This window comes from Macaca mulatta, chromosome 4 (genome assembly GCF_049350105.2).
Source record: "Macaca mulatta isolate MMU2019108-1 chromosome 4, T2T-MMU8v2.0, whole genome shotgun sequence".
NCBI lineage: Eukaryota > Metazoa > Chordata > Mammalia > Primates > Cercopithecidae > Macaca > Macaca mulatta.
In genome coordinates this window covers 18,683,621-18,710,276 of record NC_133409.1, presented here as the reverse complement: position 1 = coordinate 18,710,276, position 26,656 = coordinate 18,683,621, and the positions used below count along the sequence as shown (strand labels likewise).

The 26,656-nt window shown below is 40.4% G+C and overlaps 1 long non-coding RNA gene across 1 annotated transcript; it reads left to right on the top strand.

Annotated features, from left to right (window-relative positions):
* Positions 1 to 566: 566 nt before the first annotated feature.
* On the top strand, positions 567 to 26,191 carry LOC144340710 (uncharacterized). The gene is made up of 3 exons (XR_013416980.1): positions 567 to 703; positions 1,193 to 1,316; positions 23,476 to 26,191. It is a non-coding gene; the product is annotated as an uncharacterized LOC144340710 (long non-coding RNA).
* Positions 26,192 to 26,656: the final 465 nt, after the last annotated feature.

The window sequence follows — 26,656 nt, the reverse complement described above, 5'->3', positions numbered from 1 at the left end:
TAGCTTGAACACTGCAATCAGCTTAAAGGTGGGACATCAGAAGGCTGTCAGTCAGCTCTCTTCCCTGCTGTGGGTTCTCTGGAAGATTTGAAAGGTGTACTTCCATGGTCACCACAGTACCCACAGGTATACCCTTATATCCTAGGACCCTCCACAGGTATACCCTTATATCCTAGGACCCTAGGCCTCACTCCCTCTGCTCTTTACTCCCCTCTCTAGACCAACCCATGGCAAAGTGTAAAAGGAGGTGACTCATCCCCTTCCTAGACACTCAGTCCCCACAGAGCAAGTTTGGATAGGGAAGTTACACCTCTGAAGGCTCACCTCTGTTTGCCACTATTTCCTAGCCAATAAAACCGTTGCTTATTACATCCTAATTCCACAAACATTGCAGTGCTGAAATTCCCAGCACCAAGTTAAATATAGAGGACTCAAGATGACACCTAAATGTGCTCATATCCTATAGAGGGTTATGCACACTTTATCAGAAATTTTAATAATGTGATAAGAAGAGAAATAGACTGGATAGGAAAAGGACTCTCCCGACCAGCCTGGGAAAAGTCTGAGCAGAGTTTTCAGGGGCAAATGCAACTTACTCAGACAAAAAAGGCAGTCAGCGGCAAGTCTAGGCAGAAGCCAGGAGGTGTTAGGAACAGACTATAAGAAATGGTTGTTCTGGAGGAAAAAGGGTAAAACTTATGAGGTAAGCAGTATACAAATTTATGCTTGGGAATTTCTTTTTTCTTTTTCCTTCCTATTCAAAGGTCAATGCTTGGAAACTTGTACGTAGTTTTGTCAATAGTGTCTCATGTTCATTTTCTGAGTGCGAAGAGGATTTGGGTAGGCAAGACTAGAGAACAGCAGGAAGCCATTGCCTATTAAATTTTTTATTTCTAGCCATTCACTGATGTATTGGTAAGAGGACAGGAGTCCTGGGGAAAGATTGCCTCATTTACACTCCAAAGACTTGGGTTCTGATCTCCATGTCATGGCTTATGATAGTGTGAGCCAGTTATGTAACTCTAGAAATGGACGTTTCTGCTGTTTATAAACTGGAAATAATGATACATGTCCTGACTCCTACTGGGTTTGTTGCAAATGAATCAATTGAAATAAGACAAGACTTTCTGAGAGCATTTTGCCAACTTTCAGAAGTGTAAAAATTAAGGGACTGCTCCCATGTGCTGTTCAGGAAATAACAGGCACCTGGGAAAACCCATGAAGTAAGGTTTTGTAAGAAGTTGCTCTGCTCCCCGGGAGAAAATGCCGAGCTCAACACTGCCAAGAGGAATAAGTCTGGGAAATTACCACATGAGGTAAAGCAAATGGGGCTTTTCGTTTTGTTTTTGGATACCACAATTTCTTACATGTCGTTCTTATTGTTTACCCTTCCTTACCAGTGGTGGTTTTGAAATGAAAGGAGGTTGGGTTAGAGAGTATTAATAAAGCAAGGGAGATGGCTAAAATTTACTTGATGTAAAAATAAGCCGAATCACTTTAGCGTGGGGAGAATCAAATGCTACACATTCATTATGTGGAAAACAAATTCAACTTTGCGGTGAATCAGAAAACTTTTCGACTTTCATGGAACACTGTCGGCTCCCCATCCTCTCACACTCTCTGGGAGAAATAGTAGTACATTATCAGATAAATGTAACTTGCCCTAATGCTTCTCTGCTGAAAGATTTCTAAAAATCCCTCCTCTCTTATTAGCTGTACTTTGTTGATGGTTTGTTGGACTCCCTATGAGAAGACCAATGAGAATATTATCAATATACTCAATACTGATGAGAACCAGAGGCCATAAGCATTCTTATCAACATGTGTGTAAGGTCATGGAAAGTCTCCATGTCAACAGTCCTGCTAAAGCGGCCACTCCTGGAGTAGCAGTAATCTTCTACATTAATTGTCTATTCTCTAAGCATATTTTAATAGAGAAATCAGCAGGAATATTTACATGAGTTCACCCAACTGGTTGATACATATAAGGAAATTGCTGATAGCAATGTTAATTACTATTTCTTGAATACTCATTCACAGGACAGGTTGATCTTTGCCATTTTACACAAACAAACAAAAAATGAAATGACATCTTTTAGCCTATCATATAGCCTGTAAAAGATGTTTTGAAAAATAATTTTCAAAAGAAGTGGGTGGCTGACACTAGAGATTGACTCGCTTAATATAAACAACAATCACTTCTGGCTTCTCTTATTGAATTTTAGAGTACGGAAAGCTAGCAATGTAATTCTTCCAAAGCTCTCGCAGTTTGAATGTGAGGAGTAAACTGGGCTCTGTCATGCAAAGGCAAATATTAATTTTCTATTGCTGCACGCTCAGATTAAGCAACTTACAATAACATCATTGTTTGGCTCACAGTTTCTGCAAATCAGGAGTATGGGCATGGATTAACTGATCCTCTGCTCAAGCTCTCGCAACACTTAAATCAAGATATTGGCCAGGGATGCGCCGGGTGCCGTGGCTCATGCCTGTAATCCCAGCACTTTGGGAGGCCAAGGTGAGCGGATCACGAGGTCAGGAGTTTGAGACCAGCCTGGCCAACATGGTGAAATCCCGTCTCTACTAAAAATACAAAAAATTAGCTGGGCGTTGTGGTGGGCACCTGTAATCCCAGCTACTCAGGAGGCTGAGGCAGGAGAATTGCTTGAACCCGGGAGGCGGAGGTTGCAGTGAGCTGAGATCACACCATTGCACTCCAGCACAGGCGACAGTGTGAGACTCCATCTCAAAAAAACAAAAACAAAAACAAAAACAAAAGATGTTGGCTGGGGCTACAGTCTTATCAGTATCATTTTCTAGGGTTTTTGGTTGTTGGCAGAATTCCGTTTCTGCGATTGTAGGACTGAAGTCTTTGCTTTCTTGCTGGCTATCAATCAGGGATCATTCCCAGCTCCTAGAGGCTTCTTGCCATTTTCTGCTACGTGGCCCTCCCCCACAACATGGCAGTTTTCTCCCTTAAAGCCAACAGGAAAGTGGCGTTGGCTTCGAATCTCTATTTTGTTTTAACCGCTCACCTGATTAGGTCAGGCTCACCCAAAATAATCTCACTCTTGATTCATTCACAGCCAACTAACTGGACACCTTAATTATATTTTCAAAATCCTTTTTTGCCATATAGTAGAATGTGATTATGGGAGTGACATCCCACTGTATTCACATGTCCTGCTGACATTCGAGGAGAGGGTACTGTAAAGGGTATATATGTCAGGGAGCAGGAATCTTGGGGAGCATCTCAGAGCTCTGCCTACCACAATGTGCTGCTTGAAGCAGAAGTAAGCAAGGTGAGGTAGTGTACACACGTGGGGAAATTGTGGCTTTGAGCAAGCACAGTGGCATGCGTAGTGCTTCCAGGGGTGCTTTAGTGGAGTTTTCACTTCTGTTTTCTGGTGCCATGTGAGCCAAAAAGTCAGCAGCAACCGCAGAGGTGTTTTTGGTAGGAAAATTGATGTGGTTGGGCATTTTTCCTGGGTTTTCCTTGGTAGCATTCAAGACTAGTTTTTTGGTCTTCAATTAAATGGTATAAATTGGTTATAAAAAATACCCTTCTGCTTAAACGATCTATAGCGAATACGTTTATATGCAATATACATCCCTTATTGCTACAACAAGATCATCAACTGGACCTCTTTTTCTATCTCCAATAAAGTGGGTAATTCTGCATTGTTTCTGTAAATTCATAGAACTTTAGAGCAGGAAGAAAACTTCTGCTTCTAGAAAGAGGTTTTTTGAACTATATTCTATAGAAACTTATAGCTCAAGTTATAATAATAGGCTTTTATTGGGGTGGGGGAGTATTCAGTAGCCATGCTAACTTGGGGTGCATTATACATGCGTAGAACTTACAATAATACCCATTAGCGTATTAAAGACTCAGAGATCCTACAGAGAAAGAAATAACAAAAAAACTAAACTCAACTATCTAGGCTGGGTGCAGTGGCTCATGCCTGTAGTTCCAGCACTTTGGGAGGCCAAGGTGGGTGGGTCACTTGAGGTCAGGAGTTCGAGACCAGCCTGGCCAACATGGTGAAACCCCCTGTCTCTACCAAAAATACAAATTTAGCTGAGCATGGTAGCACATGCCTGTAATCCCAGCTACTCAGGAGGCTGAGGCAGGAGAATCGCTTGAACCTGGGAGCAGAGGTTGCAGTGAGCCGAGATCATGCCACTGTGCTCCAGTCTGGGTAACAGAGTAAGACTCTATCTAAAAAAAAAAAAAAAAAAAAAAAAATCTATTAGACTCTTCTCATTCCAACCAAGGCTTCCCAAAGTAAAGTGCAGATAACAAAATCTACTGGTTGGTTAGTGGTAAAGTGAAGGCTTTAAACCATGCTAACTAGACTTCCTGACTCCCAGGACCATAAAGCTTGTTTATTACTCCCTACATTTGCCTGAGAAGTGAGCTTCAATGAACACAAACACAGCCTCAGGAGGAAGCACACCATATTGATATAACTAGTTCTGGCAAATCTATCCATGATATATCCATGAGACCTGTCTTATCTCTTTGAGGAACTTGCAATCCCATATATGTTCACCCACACACCACTCAACAGAAGGTAACTGCCCAGAGAGTAGGCCAAGGGGGATGTTCTCTTGCCTCAGTTACTCACGAGTGCCCTCCCTAGGTACCAAGGCCAAGGGCCCCCTGACCTCAGGAAAATGGGACTTGTGAAGTTAGGCCCCAGGACATTTTGCTAACTGTAGTGCAATTATTTTCCATGTAAACATTGTAGGTTTAGGATTTGATAGAAAATAAATTGCTCTAAAATAAGTCCAAAATTAAAAAAAAAAAAAAAGTATTAAGGTCACCGTAGAAGGCAATAGAAATGGAGTCCATAATAGAAACCTAATTCCTGAACCAGAATGCTTGTGAGCACATGCCCCCTGCATTCCATAATGTAAATCACATCACACACATCTGACCAAGAGAGAAGAGCTTCCAGGAGATGCATATTTTCAGCATGAAAACAAGGAGCCGTTGGTGTGATAAGCATAGCTTATGGTCAGGGGGCTGGCCTGATACACTTCGGCTTTTATTGTTCCCCAAGGCCACATGGTTGCATCTTGCAGAGGCCAGGGGTGAACATGGACGTGCCCAAGCAGTTTTAGACCTCGAGGCTCCCCTTTGCTGTTCTTGGAAGGAACTTCAACTGAATAAAGATTCTAGGCTCCACCACATTTTTATTACTGGGAAAACAATTTCCCCTTCAGGGCAGACAGGTACAATCACAAGTTAGACTTCTGCTGGTCTCCTCCCTGCTCTGCAGACTTCTCGTCCTTTCTTTGGGAGATGCATTTCTAAAAGGACTGGTACACTGGTTAGAAACGAAAACGAAAACCCTGCAAACAGTCCTCACGGCAATGTTTTGTAGCCACTCAGACCAGTAAAAGAAATGAAATCTTGGTCAGGCGTGGTGGCCCATGCCTGTTATCTCAACACTTTGAGAGGCCGAGGTGAGCAGATCACCTGAGGATAGGAGTTCGAGACCAGCCTGGCCAACGTGGCGAAATCCCATTTCTACTAAAAATACAAAAATTAGCCTGGTATGGTGGCTGGCGCCTGCTATCCTAGCTACTCAGGAGGCTGAGGCAGGGAGAATTGCTGGAACCAGGGAGGATTGCGCCACAGCATTCCAGCCTGGGCAACACAGCAAGACTCTTGTCTCAAAAAAAAAAAAAAAAAAGAAATGAAATTGTAAACAAACCAGCCACTACGTTAGTCATAAAGGGACTCGAACCACAACACACACCTACTACAATTCTATGGGAAAAGTTTCCACATACGTGCAATTCTCTGAGGTTTGTGGTATTTCCCAGGGCTCCAACTGAGGAGTGACTACAGCCATACCCTATGAAAGGCTCTCAGGCTTTGTGGAGTTGCATTTATTGCTCTTAAATAGTTAGGAAAAGATAATTTAGGAGTTTTGGTAACGGCAGAAAGCAGTTTTGTTTTATTCTTACATGCCTTAGTCTGTTGAACAGACCATTTTCTGGCTTTTTGTTTCAACTATTGAGCCTTGACTCAGAGGCTTTTAAAGCTATCAGGCCATTTGAAGTTGGTTGTAGGGATACTCTTGAGGACTACAAATAATAATAATAATAATAATAAAATAAATAAATAAATAAATCTTGCTTTTTTGAAAACTTGGTAATGTAAGCCTCCAAGAAATGGGACCTATTTCAGCTTTTAAGTCTTCTGTGATATGTTTAGAGAGGAACAAAATAATTGGTAAAATACTTTCCAAGCCCTAAATATTGGCTTGTTATTTATCAAAACGTAAAATCAGATTGTAAATGATATTTTCCTTTATTATTAATCCTCAAAACTCGGCTGAAACTATATTTAGTCTGTAATTGATGAAATGCTATGAATATTTAAAGCACAAAGGTTTAAAACATAGTCAATTTTGCTTTGTTAGATTGTATACAACCAGTAGACACACACTAGATTTGTAGACACATATTTTTCTGTTTAGCTGGTATGTCTGATATATACAGCAGGAAAGCCCAGAAAACTGAAAGTGTAAGTCGCCCACTGCCTGTAAAATGCTTCTTTTTTCAGTATTAGACAAAAATTCACCAGCAAGTGTCTGGTACCTACTCCTCATTCTAGTAAGACGTGAGGCTCCACTAGTTACAATATTCTTTTTTTCTTTTTTTGAGACGGAGTCTGGCTCTGTCGCCCAGGCTGGAGTGCAGTGGCGAGATCTTGGCTCACTGCAAGCTCCGCCTCCCGGGTTCACGCCATTCTCCTGCCTCAGCCTCTCGAGTAGCTGGGACTACAGGCGCCCGCCACCATGACCGGCTAATTTTTTGTATTTTTAGTAGAGACGGAGTTTCACCATGTTAGTCAGGATGGTCTCGATCTCCTGACCTCGTGATCTGCCTGCCTCAGCCTCCCAAAGTGCTGGGATTACAGGCGTGAGTCACCACGTGGGGCCTTACAATGTTCTTTATTAGAAGAAATGTGGGTTTATGTTTCCCTGGGAATTATTTGTGCTAAATTTATTTTTAAAAATGATTTTTTTTTCAAGAGTAATGTTTCCAGACTTGGGGTAGTATAGGATGAGTACATTTCCACTCCTTCTCTTTCTTTCATCTAATGGCCTAAATTAATTTCAATCTACCAAAACCAAAATGAAGTTACTCCCTTTAAAATCCTGATTCATAATGATCTAAAGAATGAAAGAAAGATGTGTTGGGGGTTCCCAGAAGAATGTCCGGGTATTTTCCGTGTTATTACTGCATACCAGGGTCTCCAGTTCAAATTCTGGGAAGGAAACAAGAGGTGTTGATGGTGTGGATAAAGGTCCTCAATTATTTTTCCCCTTTCGTCAGTCTGTAACTTTAAATGTCTTCCTGGACCAAAGCAGGAATGGGTGCTTAGGATTTCAAATGAGCACTCAAACAATTTTATCTGGCCCAGTAATGGACATGTTTGTGATAAGTGAATGAGGAGAGCTGATAGCTCCATTTCAAAGGAGCCGGCAGAAGGCCAAGAGAGTCAGCTCTTAGGAACTTGGAGGGAAATACTCATAAAGCTTGCTGATAGCCCTCCATGGTTGCCTTGAGCCTGGACTTTGAACTCTTCACTGCTGTTCTAACAGGTAAAGCCCCAGATGCAAATATTTGGTTTGACTCTTTCTTACTGTAAACACTGCAGCCCTCAGGATGATGTGATCTATAGAATTTGCAGCTGTTTGCACAGACGTTATCAAAACAATTTCAAATTCTACTTTCTTGTTATTTTTCAAGAATTACTAGCTTAGCTGGTATTTTGGGGAAGAGTTTTGGTAAGGATAGGTGAGTAAGGAGGTTAGGGAAGAAAAATGACAACAATACGTGGGGATCCCAGGACTCTGTATACACATTCAGAAACAAGGTCAAAGAGAGCGTGGAGCAATCATCCAATAAATCCAAATTCCATATCAGCCCAGGAAAGGTAAATATTAATGAGCTCAAGGCGGGAACATCAAAGCTCACCTCCATCCAACTCTGGTTGTTCCTCTTCTTTGCTTTTTGTCAATGGCCATGCGTTATGTTTCTTGACTACCTTCCTTGTTGCATTTTACTGTATCCTATCTTGTATTTGCTGGTTTCCTTTTTTTAAGTAGACCTTTTCCCCCCTTTTCAATGTAAATCTTTCCTCCCCCTATGGATTTTCAGCATCTTCAGGGCGGTCCCATTTGGTGTGAGAGCAGAGTTCAGCAAGTGGAAAGGATGAACTGTAGAATCAGCCCAGCTGCTTTCAAATTCTGGGTCTTTCACTTACTAGCTATGAGAATGTTGGAAAGTTAATGAACTTCTCTGAGTCTCTGTTTATCGCTCAGAGATAGTCATACCTACTTTGCAGTTTTGTTTTAGACATTAAATGAGTGCATATGAGGCTCACAGCTCAGATCCAGTTCCTTAAATACATTTCTTTCCTTTCTTTTATTTATTTGATATCCCCTTACCCCAGAACCCTCTGCTCCCACTTAATATATATACTTAGTTAATTATAAATCTATATACTTTTAGCGAGTAGATTAGAAGGTTTAGAAATGATGTGATATCAGCTTGCATCCTTTTGGAGAGACTCAGTGCTTAAAAAGCTCCAGCCATCTTCCCCGGATCAGGAAGTTGTGATTTCTTGCTGACTGTTTCTCAAGATATTTCCTTTAGCTCCCCCAACTGTTGTTTGTTGTTGTTGTTGTGGTTTTGTTTTTGTTTTTGTTTTTTGAGACGGAATCTCGCCCTGTGGCCTAGGCTGGAGTGCAAAGGTGTGATCTCAGCTTACTGCAACCTCTGCCTCCTGGGTTCAAGTGATTCTCCTGCCTCAGCCTCCTGAGTAGCTGGGCTTACAGGTGTCTGCCACCACATCCAGCTAATTTTTTGTATCTTTAGTAGAGACAGGGTTTCACCATGTTGGCCAGGCTGGTCTCGAACTCCTGACGACGTGATCTGTCCGCCTCTGCCTCTCAAAGTGCTGAGATTACAGGCGTGAGCCACTGCGCCCAGCCTTAGCTCCCCTCTTTATGGGTATGTTTACATCAAGAAATAGGTTTGTTGAGAGACAATAGTAAAGTGAGGAGTGGAGAAAGAAGACAAAGAGGAAAAAGCCTGGCAAAATATCAATGAAAATAGAAAGCAAAGTCCTAAAAAGCACACCAAATGGAATACACTTAAAATAACACAATTTCATTTAGCGATGTGATTCTCATAGCATAGAACCCAGGTCGAAAACTTGGGCAAACATTGTCAAGTCTAGTGTGCACTTGGGAATTGAAGAGTATCTGCAGATGTAGATTCGCAGTGATCAGAAAGCTGAGGGATAGGCCAGAAAGTTTAATAAATATTCTTAATTAGTCCTGTGAACTAAAAATATGTACCCACATGACTGAGTCAGGAGTGTAAAGAATTTGTTGGAACAGAAGTTAATAAGCAGCATGGAGAAGCAATGCTTTTGAGTTAATGACTGAAATCTAGAGATAGAGTCTTATTTAGAAGATTTGTATATAATATGTGTTTATATTCTATATATTTTAATAATGCTATGTGTGTATATAGGTACTGTAATCCTCTTTGTATCAGCTCTATATGTTACTCAGTTTTTATTTTCTTTCAAAGATATTTTTTCCAATTAAAACACCACAAATAGCTTTTCTTTTTTTTTTTAGATGGAGGCTCACTCTTGTCACCCAGACTGGAGTGCAGTGGTGCAATCTTGGCGCACTGCAACCTCCGCCTCCCGGGTTCAAGCGATTTTGCTGCCCCAGTCTTCTGAGTAGCTGGGATTACAGGTGCCCGCCACCATGCCCCGCTAATTTTTTGTATTTTTAGTAGAGATGGGTTTCACCATGTTAATCAGGATGGTCTCAAACTCTTGACCTCAGGTGATCCACCTGCCTTGGCCTCCCAAAGTGCTGGGATTACAGGTGTGAGCCACCGCACCTGGCCCCTTTTTTTTATTTTTAATTTTTTTTAGAGATGGGGTCTTACTTTGTTGCCCAGGCTGGAATGCTGCAGTGGTATGGTCATAGCTCACTGCAACCTCCAATTCCTGGACTCAAGGGATCCTCCCACCTCAGCCTCCTGAGTAGCTAGAACTACAGTTGCATGCCACCACCCCCAGCTAATTTTTAAATTGTTTCGTAGAGATGGGTTCTTGTTAGATTACCCAGACTAGTCTTGAACTCATGACCTCAAGTGATCCTCCTCCCTCGCCCTCCCAAAGCACTGCAATTACAGACATGAGCCACTGTGCCCAGCCCATAAACATCTTTTCATTAAAATAAAAAAAAAAACTTCAATAGTTAATTTTCCTAAAAATTTGGGAAAAATCATTGGAAATATATCCAACCTGTTCACTGAAAACTCCTGAGGACTGAATGAATACACTGCCCATTAGACCATTTTCTCTTCTCTTGTTCCCACTGGTCCTTGCTTACTAACCCTGTTAATTTTAAGTGTTGGGAATATAGAGTCGGAGATGGAAGGAAGGAGTATTAAGATCCTTAAAAAAGAAGAAAAGACATAGGCCCATGAAACATGGTAACAGCCAGGTGCCTATTACTATGGACTTTTGTCCCCAGAAATGGTTGCTAAGCTGCATTTCCAAGGAAGTCATGAGGTATTTTGGCTCACATTAATCTGGCCAAGGAATCAAGTGCTAGTTGCTCAGGTAGGAGACCAGACAGACAACTCAGAGACTTCTACGGGGATCTACTTCTCAAGGATACTGCTTGTCAAATAACCAGCATGAATATTTCCCTCAGTGAAACCCTTCCTAACTATTCCACAATTTGGCATTTCCTCTTCTGTGATTATGTGCTAATCCTGACTTTTATGTTAGGATTATGTGCTTCCCAAGCAATTTGTATATTTGTCCATTGAAACACTTACTATATTGCAGTGATTACCTGTATAATGTCAGCTCCCTACAACACGATACCTGGCTCATATTGGGAATTGACTAGATGAGTAAATAATCTAAAGAAAATACCTTTTTGAGTAGCCAACTTTGATTACTCTAGGATGTAAGAGATCTCCCAGTCAACCCAGGCTATCAATAGCAACTGGATGTCTATTGTTTGTTCTTTAGAGCAAGTCTATTAAGTGCTCCCATTGTCGTTTGCTTCTGCTTTTTATGATTTGCCATTTTATCAAGGTGCTCTTGACCTGGAATTTCTCTAAAATATATTTCATTAATGTGAGAAGAAATGAGATCATTGCCTACGAGGTCCTGAATTTTTAGGATAAATTTATGAAATGTAAATTCTGTACAATAAATTTATATTAGAGGTAATATTTTGATACTTATGTCCCTAATAGTAGTTGGAAAAGTATTTTTCAATAGTCTTTTAAGGCTGTTTAGATATTGATGGAACATAAGAAGAAGAAAATGCCACACTAAATGCTTAGTAATTGAGTATGCATTCTACTTGTGTCCTAACTTAGACCATGCTATGGAACAAAATAGACAACTATTCTGTATTATTTAAATTTGCTTCCTATTTTTTTTTGATTCTTTTTTTTTTTTGAGACGGAGTCTCGCTCTGTCACCCAGGCTGGAGTGCAGTGGCCGGATCTCGGCTCACAGCAAGCTCCACCTCCCGGGTTCACGCCATTCTCCTGCCTTAGCCTCCCGAGTAACTGGGACTACAGGCGCCCGCCACCTCGCCCGGCTAGTTTTTTTTTTTTTTTTTGTATTTTTTAGTAGAGACGGGGTTTCACCATGTTAGCCAGGATGGTCTCGATCTCCTGACCTCGTGATCCGCCCGTCTCGACCTCCCAAAGTGCTGGGATTACAGGCTTGAGCCACCGCGCCCGGCCTAAATTTGCTTCCTATTTTAGTGTTTAAAGAATAACTTTACATATGCATTTAAACTTTTTTTTTTTTTTTTTGAAATGGAGCCTTGTTCTGTCACCCAGGCTGGAGTGCAGTGGTACGATCTTGGCTCAATGCAATTTCTGCCCCCCAGATTCAAGTGATTCTCATGCCACAGCCTCCCGAGTAGCTGGGATTACAGGCATGCACCACCACACCCAGCTAATTTTTGTGTTTTTAGTAGAGACAGGGTTTTACATGTTAGCCAGGTTGGTCTTGAACTCTTGACCTCAGGTGATCTGCCTGCCTCGGCCTCCTAAAGTGGTAGGATTACAGGCACGAGCCACCACACCCGGCCTTAAACATTTTTTGTTATTAAAAAAATTCAACCATCTTTATGTATTACTTCCTTTTTTTTGAACTATAATATATATAGTAAAAATTATACAATTTATGTCTTAATTATGTGTTATATTTCAAAAATTTTATCCTAACTTCTAAATAATATCCTAAGCTCTTTGAAGAAAGGAATAAAATTGTACCTCTTTTGAATCCTATACTTTTCCTAGGACTTAATAAGTACTGTTTGACTGATAAGCAATGGCTTCCATTTACTGAGTCCCATGCTATACACTGTGTGTGTATGTTAGAGTGTATGTATTATATGTATCTTATGCAACTATATATATATGTGTGTGTGTATGTATGTGTATATAGTTGGTATATGTATAGTATCATTTAATCCCCATGACCACCTGATGAGAATATATTCTGTCTTCATTTTACAGGTCAGGAAAACAAGGCTTCTAGAGGAAATATAGCTCAGATAATGTATTTAAGAAGCAGCATTTGAACTCATGTCTATTTTGGGTCCAAAGTGTTAATTTTTCAGCCAGTACACAATCTCGTAGTCCTCTCATTTCTTTCTTCTTTCTTAAGAATTAATTAGTTGCTGACTCTTTGGGGAAGGTAGAAAAGTCTAAAATGGCATATAACATTTTGACCTGGTGTGTTCTGGAAATTAAGACTGAAATGTGTCCCTTTAGAGGAGAACTGACATCTGTTTAATGGCTTCAGGAGAAAAGAGGTAGATCTTGTTATATTCCTATCTCTATTTCTGTGCAGCTGAAATTGATCAGGACAAGTTTAAAAAATGTATTTATCTTGCAGGAAAGCAAATAGAAGGGATGGATCTAGAGATTCACATTGATGGATAGCCATGGGCCCTGTTCCTGAGCCTGCTCTCCTTATGGGCATTGGGAGTATTTGAAAATAGCTCTTGTATCTGGATTAATCTGTAGTGGTACTACCCCAGCCTGGTTCTGCAGGGAGGTGACCATGCAAGCACTCCCCACCATCAGGAAATTTATTTTGATTATGGTATGAAAATGAATGCCAACAGTTTTCTTTTGTGTTTTTATTAGGAGCTCTGCCTAGGCGCAGACTCTGAATAATAAGTGAATATTAAATAATATGCTTAACAAACTTTTGAATATTTAAGCACTTAAAAATCAGTGGCCAGACATTAAGAATCAGTAGTTGCCTGTCCAGGTTATAACATGGGCTAAAACAGAAGAGAAAAAAATAATTCTAAGCTGCTTTTATAGTAATTTGGGAAATAAAATTAAAAAGTCTAAAGCTGGGCACAATGGCACACCTGTAATCCCAGCTATTCTGGAGGCAGAGGCGGGAGGATCCCTTGGCCCTAGGAGTTTAAGACCAGCCTGGACCTGGGCAACATAGTAAAAACCCGTCTCGGCATGAGTGTGGTGGCTCGCGCTTGTAATCCTGGCACGTTGGGAGGCCAAGGTGCGTGGATCAGTTGAGGTCAGGAGTTTGAGACCAGCCTGGCCAATATAGTGAAACTCTGTCTTTACTGAAAATACAAAAATTAACTCGGTGTGATGGCAGGCACCTGTAATCCTAGCTACTTGGGAGGCTGAGGCAGGAGAATCTCTTGAACCCGGGAGGCGGAGGTTACAGTGAGCTGAGATTGCGCCACTGCACTCCAGTCTGGGCAACGAGAGAGACTCTGTCTCGAAAAAAAAAAAAAAGAACCCATCAAAAAAAAAAAAAAAAAGAAAGCGAGAGCGAGAGCGAGAGCAAGAAAGAGAGAGAGAGAGAGAGAGAGAGAGAGACAGACAGACAAGAAAAAACGTCTATACCCGAGGTTCATGTTTGTTTTTTTTTCCTGTGTCTTTTTATCTTTAATCTAACAAATGACTAAATAGGTTTGTCTAGAGGCAATGACAAGATGGGGAGTAAGAAAGAAGCGTAGAAAAGCTGGTATGTAATCAACTAAAGGGAAAACAAAAAGGAAAGTATAATAAACAAGCTGAACTACACACATGTAGAGCAATAAAACTGCATCGAAGTTATGTTAATATTGAAAGAACCAATGAAATCAAAATTGTAGATGAAACGTGTTTGCTTAAGTCTGGAAGCTAATGTACCATTAATTAAGATGCAAATAATCTGACAGGCTTTCTGAGCTCTAGCAAAACTCTTCCATTTTTATTTATTTAGTTTTTGAGACAGGATCTCTCTGTATTGCCCAGGCTGGAGTGTAGTGGGGTGATCATAGCTCACTGCAGCCTTGAACTTCTGGGTTCAAGCTATCCTTCCACCTCAGCCTCCCATGTAGCTGGGATGACAGGTACGCACCATCACAGCTGGTTAATGTTTAAACTGTTTTGTAGGGACATAGTCTTGTTATCTTTCCGTGTTGCCCAGACTGGTGTCAAACTCCTGGCTTCAAGTGATCTTCTCACATTGGCCTCCCTAAGTGCTGGGATTATAGGTGTGAGCCACTCTGCCCAGCCAGATCTGTTAATTTTGTATCCATTTTAGATCCAGTTTAGTTTAATAAACATTAGTTGAGCTCCTGCTCTTTTCCAGACGTGGCCAGAGGCTGATGACCTCATGTAAGCTGTGGAAGAATTCCAGTGTAACTGGGGAGATACTAAGAAAGCAGGTCCTTTCAGTGTAATAAAACAGGATGCAATAAGATAAAATGTTGTTACAGAAATGATTTCTAATTAAAAAAAACTTGTTTCAAACCAATTTAAAACTATGTAAATGGCCAGATGCAGGATGAGCTAGGATTCTGGAAACAGATACATATAGTTCTGAGTCCTGCCTCTGCCTTTGTGTGACTGAGCAAATTACTTTATTTGTAAAAGACTCATGTATAAAATACGGGCTTTAAAAATACATACATCATACAGTTATTTGGAAACTCAGCCACTGTTACATGTTAATTATTATTATAGTTATTATTGAACTAGTACTATTTTACCATGATTACACAAAGCCATGGAAAATAATTACATCCAGGAAGATCATAGAATGCCTTGACTTTATATACCATGGTTTTATCAAATATATATTTAGTCTTCCAAAATATACAAATGTTTGGCCTTTGCAGGAAAAAAAGCTTGTGTTTTTCTTTTTCCACTCAGATGTTTTGACATCATATAGACTCTAATGTTTATGTTTTGTTGTCAAGATGCAATTAGAACCTTCCAAATTACCATCTACGGTGTTCAAAGCTATTTATGCTCACATTAGGTTTGACACCACACGTTTATTAGTCACTTCAGTGCTGTTACGATTTTTGTATCATACAACATTTGATGCCAAAGCCTTTATAGCAGATGTGTTCAATAAGAAAAAACTTTTCAAGAAATTTTCATCTATATTAGTTATCTCCCATAAATGTACTTCTTGGTACACTTAATCTCTGTCTCCTTCAGCGTCTACCATCAAAACACCTCTGGCAAGGTCATCTCTCCTGCCCTGGAGACATTGCCCTACCCTGCTGATTCTGTAAGGAATTTGGTATTACAGTGTCTGGCCCTGTCCTCAGGCTCGCTGGTCACCTCTTCTCTCCGACTTTGGACCTGTCTTAGCATTCCTTAAATCCATCCAGGTATGGCTGGCTCTTCCTTGGTCCCAGCTGACTCAGTCCCAAGATTCTTCCCCAACATTGCCTCTGGCCTCAGAACCAGCATCTTTGCTCTTACTTTTTTCACTCCTAACCAGGCATTCTTCTTGCATCAGTCTTTGTTTCTAAGAATTTCTCATTTAGTGTTCATTCTCATGTTCTATGGGAAATACACCCATATCTTCCAAACTTGTTAACTCCATTTGGTTCTCTCCAATTTTGTAAAGACTCATTTTGTCTGAGAAAGCCCTACAGCCTCCCTTGTCCCTTAGATATGATTCATCAATGGAATCTCCCTGCTTTTCCTGGTTGAAGTGCTACAGTCTAATGTAACCCCACTGGGAATTTTCATAACTTCTTGTCAACTCTGAGGTTTACAAAATTGTTGAGCTCACTTCCTCATTTCAGTGATTGTGGAACTAACCCAACATAGAACCAAAATTTAGGGTGGCTGTCATTAGAATGATTTCTAAACAAAAGTGTGAATGATGTTGCTTGCCTGTCAGAGAATTTATTCACCACTTCCCCCTACCCCAGCATTACCCCTTTAGAAATCAATAGGCTTTCCAAACAGGTTCTCCCTTTCGTCCTTCCTTCTCTGCCACACCCCCATCACCAACATTTCAGATCCTCTTAGCACATTTATTAGTCCATGAAGCGTCTTCCTGAAGGTCACACTAAGTGTTAACAGTGATTTAGTGAGTTTCCCCAACCCACTTGTAGTCTTTAGAAAAGCAAACAAATACACTTTTAAATGGGAAGTGAATTGAGTGGGGAGTGTTCGCCCTTCAAGTAGGGGAATTTTGTGATTTTGGGCATGTAGGTGGAGAGTGAGTGTGAGAGGTTTAGTGCTTTCCTGTACCCATCTAACACCGGGACCCAGGCCCATATTTGTTTCACTGATTGTGCCAGACGTTTTATGTGTTCTTCCAACAGTACCAGTACTGAGTAATAGTACTCAAGTTTATCCAGAAACTCGAGTTTTTACCATGTCCAAGTAAAAGAACTATCATCTCTGTTCAACCTTGTCTCTCTTCTATGGAATTTTCCCCACGTTGCATAACTGTCTTGGAGGGAGACGTGTTCTCTCCCCTTTTATATAACCTTGTTCTCTTCTAGAGAAACGGCTCTGTGTTAAAGATACTTGAGGGAAAATGACATTACTGAGGAGACGATATTTTGTTGTCCCTTCAAAGCCAATGGGCAGTGATTCAAAAGCATTTAGGGAAATAGAAGCTAACCAAACAGTGGCCTGAACTCTTTTACCTTGTGACTTCTTATGAGTGCTTAGTTTAGTCGCCTGAAGATCAATCTTGAAATTAACAGGCTATTTAGGATTATAACAAGATTATTTAGAGACTCAAAGATTCCAGAGTTCCTTTAGTAGATGACTTCTATCATGCCAACTAACTAAAAGGTCAGTGGTCCCAAAGTGGGGTGCACATGATCTATTGAGGTACAGGAAAAGGGAATAATAAAAATATATAAATGTATCATTATTAATAAATGCCATCTTTAAAAAGATGTATTTTTATGAATGATTTATATTATTCACAATATATTAATAACAATTATGTCATTCATAAATAAAAACAGATATATGGTGGTACATGCTCAAATTTTACTTAAACTAGTAAGAAGGAGGGCTCAAATACAGTGAAAATCTACTGATTAGGGAACACTGGCTGTAATACCCTCTTCCCTCTAATGTATGCATTATAATAAAGACAGGTTCTAATAGCTCCTCCTAAAACTGGGAGGAATTTTAAACATTCTCCCTTCTATACCATCAGAACAATGTAGTTTTACTTTCACTACCTTTAAAAACATTAAGGAAAGTAGAGGACAATATTCAGATTAGTTATAAGGTCAATTTTCCTATCTCCTTCTATAAGTTTCTAGGATTTTGTATATTTGGTGTGTAATATATTAAATATGTTGTATTTTTCTATGCTTTTAATCACAAAAAGATCCTTGCTTAAAACAAACATTTTCTAAAGACATCAAAGGTCATGTAGAAAAACATAATATAAAAAGTATTTGCAAGTTGGGCGTGGTAGCTCCCCACCCACCTACAGTTGGTTCCTTTGTCTGTAATCCTAGCACTTTGGGAGGCAGAGGTGGAAGGATCGCTGCTCCTCACCCACCTACAGGTGTCTCCCATGCTTGTAATCTCAGCACTTTGGGAGGCAGAGGTGGGAGGATCACTTGAGCCCAGGAGTTTGAGACCAGCCTGAGTAAGCGAGACCCTGACTCTACAAATAATTTAAAAAATTAGCTGGGCGTGGCGGCCCATGCCTGTAGTCCTAGCTATTTGGTCTTGAACTCCTGGCTTCAAGCAATCCTCCCACCTCAGACTCCCAAAGTGCTGGGATTACAGGCATGAGCCACCACACCTGGCCTATCCTACCTATTTAGGAGGCCAAGGTGGGAGGATTGCTTGAGCCTGAAAGGTCGAGGCTGCAGTGAACCATTATTGTGCCACTGCACTCTAGCCTGCATGGCAGAGCAAGATCTTATCTCAAAAAAAAAAAAAAAATTTACAGTTGTGTGCCATAGCTTATTAGCAACAGAAGAGAAATTATAGCACAATATTGCTGATACCACAAGGGAACACATATTTGTGGTGTCTGTCTTTCATGTGTTTTTATTTTAGGAAATGAATGCTGATGTTAGGCAACTTAACCCCTTCCTTGTGACTTTTGCTCCTGTTTGCAAGCTGGGTATCTCTTACACAGGCATTAACAAGTAGGGCTGACTGTCGAGACAAGCCCAGAGATAGCATTGTTTGTATTTGCTGATAAATGACTCTGGGACTGTGAAGACTCAGAACCAAGAAGTGACTCAGAAAGTCAGGGGCCCATGTCATTCTACTCTGGGCTCAGACGTGCAGTGCAGCAGCACCAGGACTTGACAGCCCTACGGCTCGATCAGCTTTCTGTTTTCATTGCTTTATGATGCCATGAGTGGAACTATTGGCAAATCAGAGTTCACACCCCAGCTTTTCAGTCTTTCCCCTAATTCTTGCTCTATCAGAGGTCGAGGACAACAGTATAATGATTCATAGGCCCTACTTCCTGGCAAGTAATCATTTTCCCACGGTGAGTAATGATTTATACTGAGAGGGGTAAAGAATGGTGATTTGCTTTTTTCTGTGTGGCCTTTCTGCTGACAGAGGGTTGGCTAGGAATGCCTTTTTTTCCTTTTGTAAGGTCATCTAGAAAATGTTTTAAAGCATTTTAATGTTTTAAACGTAAGCTCTTTAAATATATATATTATTCGTAGAGAACTGGAATAATCCCCTCATATACTTTGTTAAAAAACAAAGACAGTTTTGAAATTTCCTTTTTCATGTTGGCATGTGAGGACTCAGTGTGCCTCATAGAAGTCAAGAGCTGTAGAGGCCCACTACAGCCCCACTTTTTAGATGGGAACACAGAGACCCAGAGAAGTTAATTGAGTTGTTCCTTTCCACAGAACTGGTTAGTGACAGAGACAGATTGAGGCTTAAATGAGCTCATCATAGGCTATGATTTTATCTAACATTAGGTTTACTTGTACCATGTCATAAGGGGAAATCTAGGTTTAAAGAAGTCTGTGACTTTCACAGTGAACCACATCAATTAATGACAGAAAGGTCAAGGCAGAAGCATGGTAATTGGCATTGGATGGACCTTGGCTTGAATCGTGGCCCTGGAACTGCGTGATGTTGGCTAATTTACTTAATTTATCTGAGTATGTTTTCTCACTTTACAGATGAGAATGGGGATAATAATGTCAATTTCATATCATCTGATGTAAGAATAAGAGATAAGGCATGCAAGGCTCCTGCCACATGGTAGGCTTTCGATAAACAGAAGCTCTAATTATTTTTTAAAACTGAGCAACACCTGTCCTTGCTCTCTGGGGTTCCTTTTCAAAGCAGCCCTAGTTATACTCCGCACTATCTTAGAACTTTGCTTTGTCAGACTCAACAGCTAGTTTTCTCAAGCCACTACTGACATTTTTCCCTTAGTACTTTGCGTCTGAGTTGTCTCATTTCCTGGAAGCCCTGTCACAGGCCAGTACGCTGTTACAGAACATGATCTGAAACCTCACTGGCAAGGGAAGTTCCCTTCAAATGAGGCATTTTTTTCCCTTCTGGAGTTTCACACTTCTCTTTCAGATCATGCAGGCAACCCCTCAACCCGAGGACACAGATGAAGGTCCTGCCCCGACAGTCCTGTGGACTGTGTGGGTGTAGTGGGGAGGCTGAGGGTCTGGGCACATTTGCCCCATATGTCGTCACTCCCACCATTTCTGCCTCTGTACCTCCATGTCCTTTCAGCTGCCCTATAAATGGCCTTTTTTTTTTTTTTTTTTTTTCCTCTTCCCTTTGGTCTCCTCCTCCCACCTCATCAGGACCAACTCTTGAAACATCCATTGGAAATTTAGAGGAGTCTGTGATATGTGAGGGATTATTGGAGCTTTGCATTTCTGTGTGTTCTCACTTCCTTTAGAGCTCGCAGGGATTTCCTAAGCAGCCTCTTCGGTGCCCAGTGGCCAACACTGCCTCCCTCCCCCTGTGATGGGGAATTGCCATCTAGGTGCAGGTGGTTCTTCTTTTACTTCTTCTTTTCTAAAAAACACAGTTGCAAAAATATGCACCTTATGTTCAGGTCTAGCAACGAAAAAAGTTGCTCTAGTGATTTTTGTAGTGTTTTTTCTGTAACAGAAATGCTATTTACATATCATGATAAAATATAGTCCATTTCATTAAATAGGCTCCTTCCTTTAATCCAAATGTGTGTGTGTGTGTGTGTGTGTGTGTGTGTAGTTTAGTGCCATACTTTCTAGATATTTTGTCACCAGGGAATTTCCCACTTCAGTATACAATGTAACATAAGTGAACAGTCTGCAATATATTTTTTTTGAGACAGAGTCTTACTATGCTGCCTAGGCTGCAATATTTTTTAAACATTAATATTTAAATAGAGATTTGTACTAAGTGTTTTGAAAATCCTTTAAATCACCTTAAATATCATAAATGAGATTTTTCATGAGAAAATATAGCCTCAATACCATCCTTTTATTTTAATGATTGGTTTTGCTTTCATATATTAACTTTCATTTTTTATTCTTGTATTATAATTTCATTAGGGTGGGGTTTAAAATTTGTGCTATCAAAGTGAAACTAGCTATTGCCTCACATTTACTGCTTTTCTGATTTTGTGTGCACTATCCTCTGTAAACTATAATGGACCAAGTAACTACGAAACCAACATCTTCTTCCCTATAGATTGGTCCCCTGGGAAGCCCCCGGATCAAGCTCCAATTCTGGCAGTTTCAAGAACAATAGAAAAAGTTCCAGCATGGCTTATTTTACTCATTCCACAAATACGTATTCAGAGTGTACCAAATATTGAATGCTACTATGTTGATTGGGGACACAGGATGTATAATCATTACGACATATTGAAGATGGAGGGAAAACACATGGAGGAAACTATTTTGGTGCTTTTGTGATTCTGTAAGGGGCTCAGAGTCAATTAGAGGAAAACATGGTCTCTGTTTTTGGGTTCTGAAGGTTGGAAGAAGTGGATGTGGAAATAAAGTAAAATGAGAGGGCATGGTAAACTGTGGCCTGGTGGTGGGGTGGAGTTTGTATTTCAGGATACGTAAAGTAATGAGCCTTATGATTGGCTGGATTGGATAGCTTAGTATCTGGGACAATAAACTAGGAGTTTTGCTTACTTGTTGGTGAGTGGGGGAGGTGGGTAGGGGAGATTTAAACTGAATTAGCAGGATTGATTCTCACTGAAAAGGAGACAAAGACAATTCTAACAGATTTCAGGAAAACAGAACTTTATTGCTTATGTAACCAAAAAGTCCCAGGCTGGAATTGACCTCAATTTTGGCTGAAATTAAGTCTTCCAACAAAAGTTCTATAAGTTTGCCTTTCTTCGGCTTTCAACTTAGCTTTCTTCCTTATTCTATTTTAGGCAGGCTTCCTCATATGATGGCAAAGATGGCTATAAACATTTATGGCTTAAATTCTACAAGTTTTGAAGCTTTGTTGGGAAGTATATGTCTTTTTTTGCTTTGTTTGGCCCAGCTTGGCTAGTCTCAATCCATATGGTTTGGATGAGGGCTAATCCTGGAGGCGGGTGGTGGGATTGGCCCTTATACAAACCATATCGATTGAGAATGGCAAATGGGACTTCTCCAAGGGGAAGGAATGTGTTGTGTTATCAGGAGAGGCACGCTGGGTAGGTGAAAACCAAGAATGACCACAATACAGATCTCTTCGAGGATCCGTTGAAGAAATGGACCTTCTCTCTTTAGAAAAGTGCTCTTGGCTGGATGTGGGGCTCGTGATCCCTAGCACATTGGGAGGCCAAGGCAGGAGGATGACTTGAGCCCAGGAGCTTGGGACAATCCTGGGCAACATAGCAAAACCTGACCTTTATTGAAAAGATTTAAAAACAAATAGCCAGGGGTGGTGGCACACTCCTACAGTCCTGGCTACTTAGGAGACTAAGACAGGAGCATCACCTGAGCCCAGGAGTTCAAGGATGTGGTGAGCTATAATTGTGCTACTGCATTCTTATCTGGCCAATAGAGTGAGACCCTGTCTCAAAAAATAATAATTATTATAAAATAAAACATAAAGCACATATAAACATAACATTATTCTGCTCACAATTTCCGAAGTTCACAGACCTTCTGAAGTTATATATATCCATACCCTAGAGTTCCATAGATTCTAGCTCAAAAACTCTGCTCTGTAATATGGAATAATTGTGGATAAGCATTGTGACTTTTTGGTCATATCTCCCACACCCACTGGAAAGACTTACATGTATTAAGCCCTTAATACATTTAGTGATTACATGAATGAATGAACCAAGTAACATTTTTGTGTGTGTGTGTGATCCAGTATACTGGTATTATGCTCATGTTTTACATATGTTTCCTTATTCATTCTTCTAACATTATTTTATGAATAAAGAAAGAGAAGCTAAGCTAGGGAATAAAGTGAGCTGAAAACCTAGAATTGACAAACCTGGAAAGGAGATGAGAGCAGCTGTGAAGTTCAAGGGCAGAAAGTCTATAGGAGCAGGGCGTTAGCCTGGGGTGTCAGAGAATGTTGTGGGATTCACTGCTGTGGCTCAGCTGATCCTAGTTCACAGCCTCAGCCAGGGAGGCCATCACCTCCGAGACCTCAGGCCACTATGTGGCTGCTAACCCCTATGTAGTTCTTGTCAGTGGCAAAAACATTTTACCATTTTCTCCCTATCATAGCCCCTTAAAATAATACTTTAGTCTCATATTTTTAGTTTCTACTTCAGAACCTGCACTTGAGCTAAAACTGTATTGTTGTGGTTGAGATTTATTTTCAACTCAATTATTGGATTCACTCATGGGATAATTAGAAGCCCCATAGATAGTTGCTCAAGTTAGTTTAAACTCACCACTGGAAGATCCCAGCATTGTCAAGGTTGTACTTCTGAAAAATATGATGAAAACTAGATGTAAGTGGCTGGAGAGAAGCAAATTGAACAGCAGATAAAAGAGAATGTCTTCAATCTTATGGCATATCAAGTATTGGGTCAGCAGAAGAAAGTGGTTGAAACAATTACCATGAAGTCACCAAGTTTGGCAGATTTGAGAGATCACATGTTTAAAGAGAGATTTTTGTTCTGTTTTCTTGCCTCAGGGCCCTTGTGAATTGATGAATATGAAGGCACTAAGAAAGCAGAAATAGAACTGAGAAGAATGAAATAACTGTCTCTACCTTTCTCGAATTGTCTAATTTGGAAGGAATGAAAGACAGCTAATAAGCAACTCTCTGCAAGAAGACATATGGCTTAGATTCCGCTGAGCTATTAATGATTGATTCCATGCATATATATTAACTGCTGGTATATGTATATACAATACATGTGCTTCTGCAAAGAATCATAGACTTGATGCATTTTTAAATATTTCTTAAGGACTTACTACTGAGTGTCAGTATGAGAGGATCGTTTACTTCCTTTTCCCATTAATTTTGACAGTCTGGATTGAGCAACTTTCTTCTTACCTAGTATTGTTTTAGGAGGTGCATTAGCTTTTTCTTTGTCTGTATGTTTGTGTGTGTGTAGCTTTATTAACCATATTGTTTGGGCTTTTGATAAAGCAGAGATTCTGATATGGTATACATTTTGAACTAAGCATTCATTGAATAAATGAATGGGGATGTATGTTTAAGACACTGTGCTAACCAAGGGTGAGAAGGGGTGTGTAATGGTAGATGAGCAAGGTGAGATAAGATATTAAAAGACACCTGCTGAGAATGTTATTTTATATGGCAGAAAGATGTTTGCAGATGCAGTTAAGGACCTTGAGATGGGGTACGTTATCTTGGCAGGTCCAATGTATACATCAGGGTCCTTCTGAAAGGGAGGCAGAAGAACAGAATGAGTAGTGAGAAGAGTGAATGGACAATATTGAGGACATGCTTAGGGACCCAAATTATGGTAGGGCTTGGTGGACTCTGCACTGGTGAGAAAGGCTAGGCCATGTTGCGGAAGCAAACAAATCTGAGTTGTAAAGTGACAGAGTTTCTCTCTTGCTCATGCCAAGTCTGCTAAATGGCTGAGTGATTCTCAAGGGCAGCCCTCACTCATGTGATGAGTCTGCTGTGTGTGCTTTCCTGGTAGCCAGGCAGGTCAGGAGAATGTTAGAAATGAAACCCTTCCTTCTGGTGGCCGAAAGAAGTCACATGGCTACAACTGTTAATAATTTGAAGGTGGTAGGACAATATAATATTCCCTTGTCCTAAAAGAGGGAAGCTAGAAATATTGGTAAGTAGCACATATATCTTCTCCATGATCTCAACTTTGTTGGGTAGAGAGGCATTTTAAATAACTTTGGAATTTACATATATTCCTTAAATATCTAGTGATAACTCCATGTCTAAATCCAGGGTACCCACTTTCTTCCTTAAAGATGTTTGAAAGTCCTGCATTCTCTCAGTATTGTTACAGAGCCACATTTCAGTTGAATTGTTAGTGCTGAGAAAAGCATTATTTATGTTATTTTTATGTTAGATTTTTTTAGAGACGGAGTTTTGCTATGTTGCCCCGGCTGATCTTGTACTCCTGGGCTCAAGTGCTCCTCCTATTTCAGCCACCCGAGTAGCTGGTATTACAGGTTCACACTGTAATGAAAAAGCATTACGATTAACCTAGTAAATTGATTTTTAATAATGCGTTATTTGATTTTCAAGGGCTTACAAAATCACTTCCAGAGAGCTAGACACAATGAATACAAGCAAGCTAATAATGAAAGTGAGAAACCACATGCTGCTGAATTGAGTATGTAGCAACATTTGTAAAGAAATGGCAAATCATATCTAATTATTTCATTGTGCTTACCTTTCCTCAGTCAGAAAGCCTTCGGCATCTGGTTCATTTCTATAGACATTCCGTGGTGATTTGATATCAATTAATATCTACCTGCAGCAAAACGTTGACAGTGTTTCTAAATTCACAAGCCCAACATTTTGCAGTATTGGGCGTAAGTGAAGGAGCTTTTCAGGTTGCTGCTAAAACAAGTCAAAAAGATGCGAAGTAGATGTGAAACCTTCATATTTGGTACTTCTATAGCAGATTGTCTTCTCTCCTAGAAGAGAAGCCAGGAGACAGACTAATCCATTTCTCTAATCCCTGTGTTGTTCGCTGAGGCTCCCAAAGCTCTGGGAAGGAATTTACTCGCAGTTCTCTAGAGATGGAGGCAGGGAGCTTGAGTGTGAGTCCAGTGGAGACTCTCTTTGGAATTTCATCTGATCGGAGGGTCACTGTCCATTTCTCTTCTCAGCAGGCCTAGGAAAACACCAGGACCAACACCCTGGAGGGAGCCAGCTTCAGGATTAATTAGGGCTTGGTTAATTAATGAAGGTGTGAATCTAGGGCTTAAACAGTAGTTAACTAAGAAATATGTATTTGTTTTATAAAAGATGAAATTTATGGAACCGTATATCAAAAATTGCTATTATTTTATAATATAATGTGTCAATCTAAGTTCTTTCCATACATTATTTCGTTTAACGCACACACAAAAATGCAGATGAGGCCAGGTGCAGTGGCTCACGCCTGTAATTCCAGCACTTTGGGAGGCTGACGGAGGTGGATCACCTGATGTCAGGAGTTCGAGACTAGCCTGGCCAACATGGTGAAAACCCATCTCCACTAAAAATACAAAAATTAGCCAGGCATGGTGGCATGCACTTGTAATCCCAGCTACTTGGGAAGCTGAGGCAGGAGAATCAATTGAACCCAGGAGGGGGAGGTTGCAGTGAGCCGAGATCGCACCACTGCACTCCAGCCTGGGCAACAGAGCGAGAATCCGTCTCAAAAAAACAAACAAACAAACAAACAAAAAAAAAAACTGCAGATGAAGATGAAGGCCCTGCCTTGACTGTCCTGTGAACAGTATGCAGTGGGGAGGCTGAAGGTCTGGCCCCTTTGCTTCTGGTGTCTTCACCACCAACACTTCTGCCCCTAAGTCTCTGTGTAGTCTAAGGGATTGTTATTAGTTATTTCCCATTTTATGGGTAAGGAAACTGAAATCCAGAGAAATGGAGTGAGTTGGTCAAGTGTACACAGCTCATTTCTTACCGTAGTATTTGCTGTTCACACACTGTGTATATGACCCTTTAATAGGCTAATCTAAAAGATTAATCTAAAAGATTAGATAGATTCAATGCCACTATAGCCTGGTGTTATACATATCGCTATCTTCCTGTTGAAGAGGAAGGTTCTTAAATTCTGAGACATTTGATAACATGCCTGAGTTATGTGTAAAAGCTTAGATTTAAATTTGGGCCTCCTGACTTGAATCTTGCATTTGACCAT